This window comes from Setaria italica, chromosome VI, assembly GCF_000263155.2.
Source record: "Setaria italica strain Yugu1 chromosome VI, Setaria_italica_v2.0, whole genome shotgun sequence".
Classification (NCBI taxonomy): Eukaryota; Viridiplantae; Streptophyta; class Magnoliopsida; order Poales; family Poaceae; genus Setaria; species Setaria italica.
The window spans coordinates 1,789,889-1,800,512 of NC_028455.1; positions in this window are offsets into that span (position 1 = coordinate 1,789,889).

Below are 10,624 nucleotides of genomic sequence, written 5' to 3' on the forward strand. Positions count from 1 at the left end.
TTGGTACGTCTAGGCAAGGTCCCTCAGGGTCGAAAGCAATTGCATCCGAGGATGAGGACGATGATGACGACGACGATGACCAGAGGCCCGACGAGCTTGGCCCGTCTCAGCTCCACGAGGTTGTAGGCACTAGACTACGTCGCCCACGTTCTCCTTACACTCCAGGCACCGACGCCCTTGGTCACAAGGGTAAGGGTAAGACTAGGAGGCACTGACAGTTCTTATTGCGAACTTTGTGTTATATGGACTATTTGTGTATATGGACTTTCATTCTGAACTATTGTGGATTTTATTATGAATATGTCATATGCTTGTGTCATATGCTTGTATGTTTGTATTTATGTTCACTATTCATCTCATAATTTGCCGAAATTTCACTAACAAGTACCCTTTTTATTTTCTGCGGAAATTTCACTAGAGTACAACTTCGAAGTGTATTACATCACAAAATAAACATAGGTCGTCTACCACTTGCATGTCCATACTTAAAGTGCATCATTACATGACAACATAATAAAAGTCTCACAGTAGAAAATATTATTTATAAATAAACCATAGAACTAGAAACTAATTATGACTACTGAGTGCAACGAAGCCACTTTTCCTTCCTCAAGGCATCAGGATTCTCCTCAACCGCTGCTTACGCTCGGCGTGCACGCTCAAGCTTCTTCTCCCTCTCCTCCCTGTTCGCAGTAACACGCCTCCTTTCCTCCTCTTCCTTGTGCTCCTTTTCCGCAACCTCCTCTCTGAGCCTCTTCTCCATCATCTTCTTCCTCTCTGCATCCCAGCACAACATATACTCCAAAAACTCCTTGTCTTCAGGATTGATCTTAGTGTCAATCCTATGCTCAAAATCACATAGCGGTGGAGGGGTCTACAACAAATGCAATTGTTATAAAACAAAAAAAATATGGTCAATAATTATAAGACAACAACAATTCCTTACCAACATGTTAATGCGGCGCTGACGAAGTATAGGTTCAAACGCAAAGTTGGAACACATAAAATACCTCTGCCTATACGTGGCATGTTCATCGGACTTGGCTACCTTGCAAGGATCGCCGCAAAAGCACATAGGCACTAGAACACCACTAGGCAGAGGCAATGGATCGAAGACATTTCCGGTCAGCTTGGTGCCATAACTACAATTTAGTTTATTTCGTTGTAAGAACCAAACGCACTTAACAATAAACCTACAATTAAGGTTTTTTTTTCATTTGATCCACAACAATGAGCACATAACATAACTACGTGCGCTGGGGTTACCTTAGTTTCTTAGCTTTTCCACGCCTCGGCATCCTACATTTGCATGAAACTCTAAGTTAAAAAATACAACTAATATATAGAGAATCGATGTGAAAAAAATCTACGAGGGAGAGAGGATACCTTGCTCTTCAAGATCCACGGATCAAATGAAAGTTTCCTAAGCTAAAAATGTCGATTCGTAGTATAGGGTGAAGTAGGGAGAGTAAAAACTCGAGAGAGTGAAGAAGGATGAGGAGGAAGTTTCGGGCAGGAAGAAGGGCCGGCGCCTTATGTAGGAGGATTGGCGCCATACATCTTGGCGCCAAGCCTTGGCGTCACGTCAGGTGCCCGGTCAGCGGCCATGGTGGGGACCTTGGCGTCATGAATCCTGGCGCCAAGACGTTGTAGCTAAGGGTCCATTTTTGGAATTGGTTCCGTTAGGGACCTATTTGTAAAAATTTTTGGTGAAAAGAGCTAAAATAGAAAAAAGTCGGGGAGATGGCGGGCAGTGCCAGTGACATCGCCTGCACCGGCCTGATTTGCTGCTTGTAGAGCGACACTGAAGGCATGCGTGCGCGTAGGGGGTGGACTGCTGCGTTGACGTGAAAGGTGCCTTGAATGAGTATCTGTTGCAGCGATCTTGGCAATCCATTTCTCCCAACTCATCAATGCGCTGCAGTTTCTCCGGCCTTGTTTACTTCCCAATTTGTGATAGGCAAAATTGACATTTTGCTATAAATGCGCAACTGTAGCGTTTCGTTTGTATTTGTGAATTATTGTCTAAATATTGACTAATTAGGCTCAAAAGATTCGTCTCGCAAAGTACAACAAAACTGTGCAATTAGTTTTTGATTTCGTCTACATTTAGTACTCCATGCATGTACCGTAAGTTTGATGTGATGAGGAATCTTCTTTTGCATAGTGTCAAAGTTGGGAGTTTGAAGGGAAGTAAACATGACCTCCCTTGCTTTGGGCCGGCATTCAACGGCGCCCGCGCGCCGCTGGGTGAGTTGACATGTCATGGCTCCCTCCCCGCTGACTCTGAGGGGACGAGACCTTGTGCGGCAGGGCCGGGATATGCGCACCGGAGTAGGCAGGGGTATGCACCCGTATTCATCTGAATACCATAAACTTTTGTAAACAAACCGATTGTAAATAGTATATACATGTATTAACCTATCTCATATCTGCCTCCTACCAATCTAACTGAGCTTACTCAGCAACTCTCCTTTTCAAGTGTCAAATTGAGCCGAACTAGCAGTGGGAACGAGAAAACCTATGACGGCATCGGATTTTATTGAAAAGAATCCTAACACTTCATTAGGTGGGATGGCGGAACAAACAAAAAAAGTGGCAGGGTCAGGAACAACGAATCTCTTTATGATAAACAGATTCATTTTGCATCCCCACTCCGACCAAGACAAAACTTTTACCAAAAGTTTATTGTGATCTTTTTGTTCAAATAACAATCTTGATTCGTTAGAAATTGAACAGGTAAAGAAATTTCTGGATGAGTTACGTAAACACCTAAAAGATACTAAACCTCAATTCCAAGAAATTATATCGAAAGTGGACTTGCATCTGAGAGATGTTTATCGGAGTTTAGTAGATCATTTTATTGATTAATCCTAAGTATTTTATTGATTAGGCGGCACCCAGATTTGAACTGGGGGTAAAGGATTTTGGGTGTTTGGATACGAGGTACTAAACTTTAGCAGGATCACATCGGATATTCGGATGCTAATTAGAAGGACTAAACATGAGCTAATTACAAAACTAATTGCACAGATGGAGTTTAATTCGCGAGACGAATCTATTAAGGCTAATTAATCCATCATTAGCAAATGGTTACTGTAGCACCACATTGTCAAATCATGGACTAATTAGGCTTAATAAATTCGTCTCGCGAATTAGACTCCATCTGTACAATTAGTTTTGTAATTAGACTATATTTAATACTCCTAATTAGTATCAAATATCCGATGTGGCAGGTGCTAAAGTTTAGTACGGTGTTCCCAAACATCCTCTAAGTTCACACCTTCCATATTGCATTGAACTTTTTTTTACAATGAATACCAGGGTACAAATTCCTGGCTACGGTGGATATGCGGAAGACCTATTCACTGTGTGGTTTTTTTGGAACACGTCGCGGATTCGACCTGTTCGCCGCAAGAACTTCAAATCAAATAAACAAAGAAAAAAGGCTCCAAACTTTTCCCAAATCAGTTCAGGGAAAGGTAGAGAATATATCACTTCAGGTTTTGCTCAGCATCGCATCTTGATCAACTATAACAGGAAGATGGCCATGGTTCTAATTAAGCTATTTTTATATCCAGAAGTTATGGTATACAAACATGGGACTTCGCAACAGTTTGCGAAGAATGGCAAGAGCCCCCGGCATCTGATTATTTTGGGAACAAAAACCTTCAGACTTTTTTTTTAAGAACGTTGGACCCTTTGAGATAGATTCTCATTTAATAATCATTTAAATAAGGAAGAAAGGTTAAGAAAGAGAGGTATAAAGGTTAGTAGGGTGGATGCCATCGATAAGATATTTTAGACCAAATTTTTAAAAAGATTAAAAAATACCGGTAGAATGGTTAGGCTACATATGATCAATAGGATATTCTACACTTACTGTTTCATAATACTAAAGATAGGTAATTTAGATGTAAAGTATTATTGGAACCTCTCGATAATTTATGACAAAACAGTCACCACCATAGTTTCATATAATGGCGGACCCTAATAGGAGGATGTAGGGCGGCCGCCCTACCTAACCCTAGCAGCAAAGACCATTCACCCCTCATCCCAGCACCGGTGAAGGTGCAGCATCGTCGCTTCATCGGTCTGCAGCTCCTCTTCGAGGAAGAAGACGATGTCTGAGCGAACATGTACGCAAATAATAGATGGATCGGCCCAATTTAGATAACGACTCGACGGCCTGTGACCCAGTAGCCCGTGGCAAGGTGTAAATCATGCCAGTAAATCCCCAAATCATCGATCCAGCCGGAGTCCCTGATCTCAACGCTGGAGCCAGGCGTGGCCAAGGAGGATTGGCTGCAGCCGCTCCATCTAGAGATGTAGCATTGGCATCAACCAACGTGGGTACGAACAACACGAGCGGTTCCTGTTCTTCAATAATAATGGAGTACATGAACATAGGTAACTCAGTGATTGGTTTTGTATTTTTGGTTAGCTTGTTGGCCTGTAAAAATTAGAAAATGAGTGGGAAAATGTATTACTTTCCTAATCAATTGAACAATCGTGTAGATTTGCAAAGTTTTTTCAGTAGCAATTCTTTTAGTGGTTGGTTAACTTAAAAATGTCACCCGAAGGAGCAGGATCTTGCTGCTACCTAGAGAGTGATATGAGCAGGCCATAGTTACACTTTGCCACATCCTTGTATCTTCACGCTTTGTCACCACTGTAATAAAGACATAGGATTTACTTTGATCCTCTAATGCACTTCTGTAGTGTGAATCTGCACTCTGTAGGCGCAGTAGGTAGGTGATAGTAATTTACATGATTTATCTTCAAATGTTGTCGGATTTCAAGCAAACCAATCTAGCATCCATCATGCTCTAGGGGAGCTCCCCGGTTTCTCATATCGTCCACGTTAAATTAACTATTTTATTTCAGTGTTTTCTTATAATCTTTCATATGAAACCTCTCTAATGGTACGAAATCTTTAGTGATAAGCTTTGTTCATTTGATTTTTGTCTTATTATTCAAACCATGTCTGAATTGTTATAATCTATTGCCCAAAGATACTAATGTATAACTTATGCCAAAATTAAGCAACTTTTAACTCAAGATAAAGTTAAAAACGGTCTAAAATTTGAAACAGACGAAGATGGAGTAATAGATAACAGTTGTCCTTTCAATTAAATTACAATTATTTTACGCCTCTCCACCTTAATTTGTGGATGATGGGAGGAAAGATAATGCATCAATCTCAACGATATATAATAAAATAGCGCATAAGTTATCTTGTATGCTAACTTTTAGCTTTCAGGATGAATGTTTCTTGATGCAACGACTTTTTAATCTCTTCTCTATGTCAACTAAAATCATGTGTCAATAAATGTATACAAATATGGGACTTCGCAACTGTTTCTGAAGAATAGTGGTAGCAAGAGGCCAAAACAACCAATGTTTGAATTTGAATTGGTAACTAGTCTTCTCTGATTATTTTGGGGACAAAAAGCCTCAATTTTTTTGGAAGGACGTTAGACCCTTTAAGATAGTTTCTCTCTCGGATTTAATCATTTAAATAAGGAAGAAAAGGTTAAGAAAGAGAGGTATAAAGATCAGTAGGGTGGATGTGATCGATAAGATATTTTAGACCAAATTTTAAAAAAGAATAAGAAAAAGTGATAGAATGGTTAAAATACCAAATGTGGGTGATTTAGATGTAAGATATTACTGGAGCCTATGATTCTCCGCAGGTCTGAGCAACACAACCAGGGGTTGCAGTTTCGACTCCACCAGGATTCCGAACATGCTTTTTAGAAAACGGAATCGTCTCCACCACCAAGATTTCGCGCATGTATCGCGCCAACATTGATCCTATCTCATCCCAATTTAATCGTGCAAAGCGCTTGGCCGAGACATCCGAACAGAATGAAATGGCCGCACCGTTTCTTCTGGTCACACCTGCAAAGCTCTTGGCCGAGGGTACGTCTTGCCGCAATGCATGGTTGAGCTGAGCCCTCTCCTTGGTAGAGGCGTCTCTAGCGGCCGCAGCTCCAGCAGAATAGTCACACGGGAACTCCGCTTGCTGGTGCAACACGCAGTACAAACTGGCAGCGGCAAAAGACGTCCGAACAGGACACAGATCGTGTGCAGTGACTACTGTCACTGCAACTTAAGCAGTAAGGGCATTTGAGCCATCCAATTGACAAGCAACGGCTAGGATCACACTCTCATATTTTCTGCTTTGAGCCATACATAACACACAGAGAACTTTATACTCTGAACATGTCTTTTGATGTGAGTCACTAGTTCATTCAACTATAATTAAAATCTTACATATGTCTTCTCCTAAACTGATATGTGTTTAATCAAAAGCTGTCAGCCACAAAAGCTTAACACAAGAACGTATGCCTTCAGAGTTTATCATATACAAAAGCTTGTACCACCTAGTTTATCATGACTTCAGTACATTTCCTGTAAACAAAATATGATGCTTTGTTGCTTAAATCCAACATGTATAATTCAGGTAGGCTTACATTTAAGAGCTCAGCTAAAAATACCAGCCATCCATTCCTCCGGAGGAGGGAGGATTACTGACATCTAGAATAACACTTGAACTCTGAAAAGAGAGATAAAGAGAAAGAAATATAGATAAGAAAATAGCAATGTCAAATTTTAGAATCTTTTTTACGTAAGAGGAAAAGTGTCAGTGTACTATAAGAAGTTGGTTAAAACTACTAAGGCTCCGTCTAGATGTAGATATTTGAGGGCTTGGTATTGAATTGAGTTCAATACCAAATCAGAGTAGCATTAGAAATGTGTTAATTACAATACCAAAGCGATTGTTTGGATGTGAATGAATTTGCTAGATGGAATTCAACTAGGTGGTAAATATCAATTCGTGTTTGGATATGCATGCTGTCTGATTTGGATTTGACCCATCTTCTTCTCCACCTCTCCACCATTGCTCCGTGCGCAATAGTGTCTTTGGGACCCAAGCCGTGTCTTTAGGACCCAAGCCGACCAGAGGGCGCAGTGCCGGAGGGAAGCCGGACTGGTGGGCGGAGGGGAGCGGCACGCCGGCACTCAACTCGTGGACGGAGAGGAGCGGTACTAGACTTGGGGGCGGAGGGGAATTATGTGAGGGGGTGCGGTAGTAGCTCTAAAACCGCTTTGTATTGGATTGTGATTCCAATGTAAATTCTAAGACCCATCCAAACACGGTCCCCATAACAATTTCGAGTTCTAGGCTTCAATATCTACATCCAAACACGGTGTAAGCGATTCATATTCTTGATATCCTTCTAATGTAGACTGTAGACTGTACGTTTCTCTCATATGCTTGAGAGTCTGGTGCAAGACTGCCACTTTCTTCATGCTGTACAGGTTTGCTTGTTTTCTTCTTCTTTGGGTTGTTCTTCTTTGCATTGTTCTTCTTTTTCTTCTTAAATTTATAAATCCAAGTTTTCTTTCATTTCGATCCATTGTTTTGCCTTTCTTTTTTTTCAGACCAGCCACATGTTCAGGTAAACTGAATGTTGCTTGAATAATAGGCTTTTCAGCATCCGTGCTAGGAGTTTCTCTGATTTTTTCTTCCACCTGCTTACTCACGCTATGAAGTGCCTCTTCCAGAAGCAAGTAGCAGTCTTCAAAATCAGCAGCTCGTGAAGCCAATGGAAGGAATCTGTGGCAGAGATTTTTATACCGAAGTGTAGCATCTAACTTTTAATTTTCCACTGTATCCCTCCTATGCATGTTTTGGATAATCTCTGACCTTACATGTCGTCGCCCCTCCCTCCCTGCCCGTCATGCCCTTCTCCTCCAAGGACCTAGGCTCTTGTGGGGCTTTACTCTATATTAGTCTCTATATCAGTAGGCTAATACAGTTCTCATCACAGATTGGCATCATAAACAATAAAAGGCGTATAATAGAAAATAACTTTCAGCTATGTGTAGCAGAGGGTGGAGTTGTCGCCCATTCCACAGAATGAACCATAGCATCGGGAATCATAAACAAGTATAAATGAAAGCAAGATTGAATACACTTATAGTTGGTACTCAACAAATCCTAGCGTTGAAGTTATATTAAGTGCAGGGAATGATCAAGGAAAGGGGTACAAGGTTGAATTCTATTATTAAACCTATTTTATGCAAGGTGAGGTAATTTTTGGAAAAGGAGGTAAAGGAAGAATCAATTTTATTATGTTGTTGGTCCTAGAGGGGGAATGTTACCTTCCCTACCAGTTCCTATATTTTAAGGAGCCCAGGGTCCTACTGAGCCGGCATATGCCTCATTCTCAAATTACTCTCTTTGGGTCTTGGCCCTTTCTTACCATCATAAACACATGATTACTAATCAACGGGAGCTTTGACTATGTGGGCTCGTGACCATGAGCCTCGGCTATCCGGATAGATTTATGATTTTGCAGAGTTTGTACACTTACCCATACGTCCGATCAGCCCATACCTTGGCCTAAGATGGTACTGACCTACGAGATCCATACCCATCCGTGCCTATCTCTAGGCAGCATTCCCTAGGTCCATCCACGGACACACTAGGGTCTAAACATGGGAGACTATCATCCGCTACGCGGATATCAACCCAAAAAAATGTGCACAGAATAAACAGGACCTCTGCTCTCAGGGTCTCCGACCCTCTCAGCCAACCCGTGCCGACCAGACCTGGGACTATGCGAAGGTGATGCTCTAGCATATCCTTTGCCCACCATGACCCTTGGGATGGATTACTAGGTTGAGCTAGTAGGGTGTGAACCAAGGCCTCACATAAACAGGCACTCCCGACGGTTGTACCATTTTAGCACGTATGGTTGCACATTTCACTAGAAAGACTTTCCCGAGAACTGATCCTTATATGACCGGAGTAAGCATTGGGATAAAATCATCCAATGAGGATGCCCCCTTACTCCCCTATCCTGTCCTTAGGGGTTTCTAACTCTTTAGTTGGTTCATTTTATTTACTAAACTCATACATTTGGGGTTTTCATAAAATTATTATATATGAAGTATTCCTAAGGAATTCTATTTCTAGAATAATGCTCGATCATCGATCAAGTCGTGACCGGGGTCAACCATAGGGTTTTTGGGTTAGAGCATCTTCAAGACAAGGCAAGAAGAAAAATAAAAGTGGGTTGTTCCTTTGATCTTGAAGAATATGCAAGTCAAGTTATTATCTTGGTGAATTCTAATATTTAAGAAAAATATAGGATAAAAAATGCTCAAGGGGTGGATCTAGGACTTGCCTTCATTGACGTTTCCTAGGTTGACTAGGGGCTCAGCTTCTTGCCTTTTGGATCCGCAGTTTCTTGTTGGAGCCTAGTCGGGCTAACGTTCTACGCGCCTTCTAGACGGCCGGATCTTCGGCTTCTTATCTTCTGGATCCTAGTCTTCCAGCCAGCGTATCCCTGGCTCAAACAAAGATGCAAACAAGCAAACAATTCTAACAATCAATTTCTAGACTAAAGAAAATGGAAAAGAATGGATGATGGACACTTTAGGAATTATCATATTTCTAAAGGATAATCCCTGAATAAAAGATGAATGGTTTATTAATTATTTAGAAATAAGTTTCTAAATAATTAATTGATAGAATGGTTGGATTTTCAAAAGATTTCTAAGAAATTATGAATGGATTTCCTAGGGTTCTGGATGGGTGGCATGACGGCTAGGTTTTGTTGATATCTAGGGTTTTGGTTAGGCAGCTTATCGGCTGGATTTAGTTGGCATATTTGATTTGAATTGGGCAGCATCTCGGCTAGATTGGGTTGGTACACGAGGTTTGGATTGGGCAGCACAACGACTATATTTTAGAATAGATTTTAGGAATAATTTGGGTGTTGAGTGGTGAGTGGATTTCAAGGCTAGGAAACTTGTATGACAAGCTCGGCTTTGACCCTATGGCAGGTGGAGCTGGCCAAATTTCTTTATCTAGGGTAGGGGTGGAACTTGAGAGCTTGTGCGACAGTTGGTTTGTCCTAGACAGTTGGTTTGTCCTGGTACTAGGGGATAGTAAACCTAGCTACAGACGCAGTCGGGCAAGATCAAGTAGAAGCCAAAGAGCTCGTACGATGGACATCACTTGCCCCGGTGCTAGGGGATAGCGTACATGGCGACAGATGGGTCTGGTACAAGATTAGGCAAATGGAGGTCAGAGCTTGTTCAGCAGACTCACTTTAACCTCTAGGGCACAGGCTGAATAAGATGACTTGGATGGGCATGGAAATAGGCTTCGGTGGCTCTAAGATATTTTTAGGAATTTACCTAGGGTTTTTGAATATGGATGGACAAGATGCGAATTCTTGGGTACGCTTATACAAGGTTTTCTATTTACGTGGGAGGATGATATTTTAGAAAAGGGTTCATATGGGATGAACTATGGGAAAGAAGGACATGAATAGGCTTAGATTATTTTGTAATATTTTTAGGAATTTTTGTGGAATTTTAGGAATCAAAGAAGGTCTCTAAATAAAGTTTGGGGTACTTGTACGGGTGGACCTAGCAATTTCATTTGTGCTGACTCAGGGGACGGGGGCCACGGCTATTATGCCATGGGCCCACACATCAGGTTAAGGGGGAGAGAGAGAAGATGGAGGAGATGACGGGGGTGGATGGCCCATACCGTTTCGAGGCGCCGGCAGCGGGTGGCGCCGCTGTGCTGGCTCGC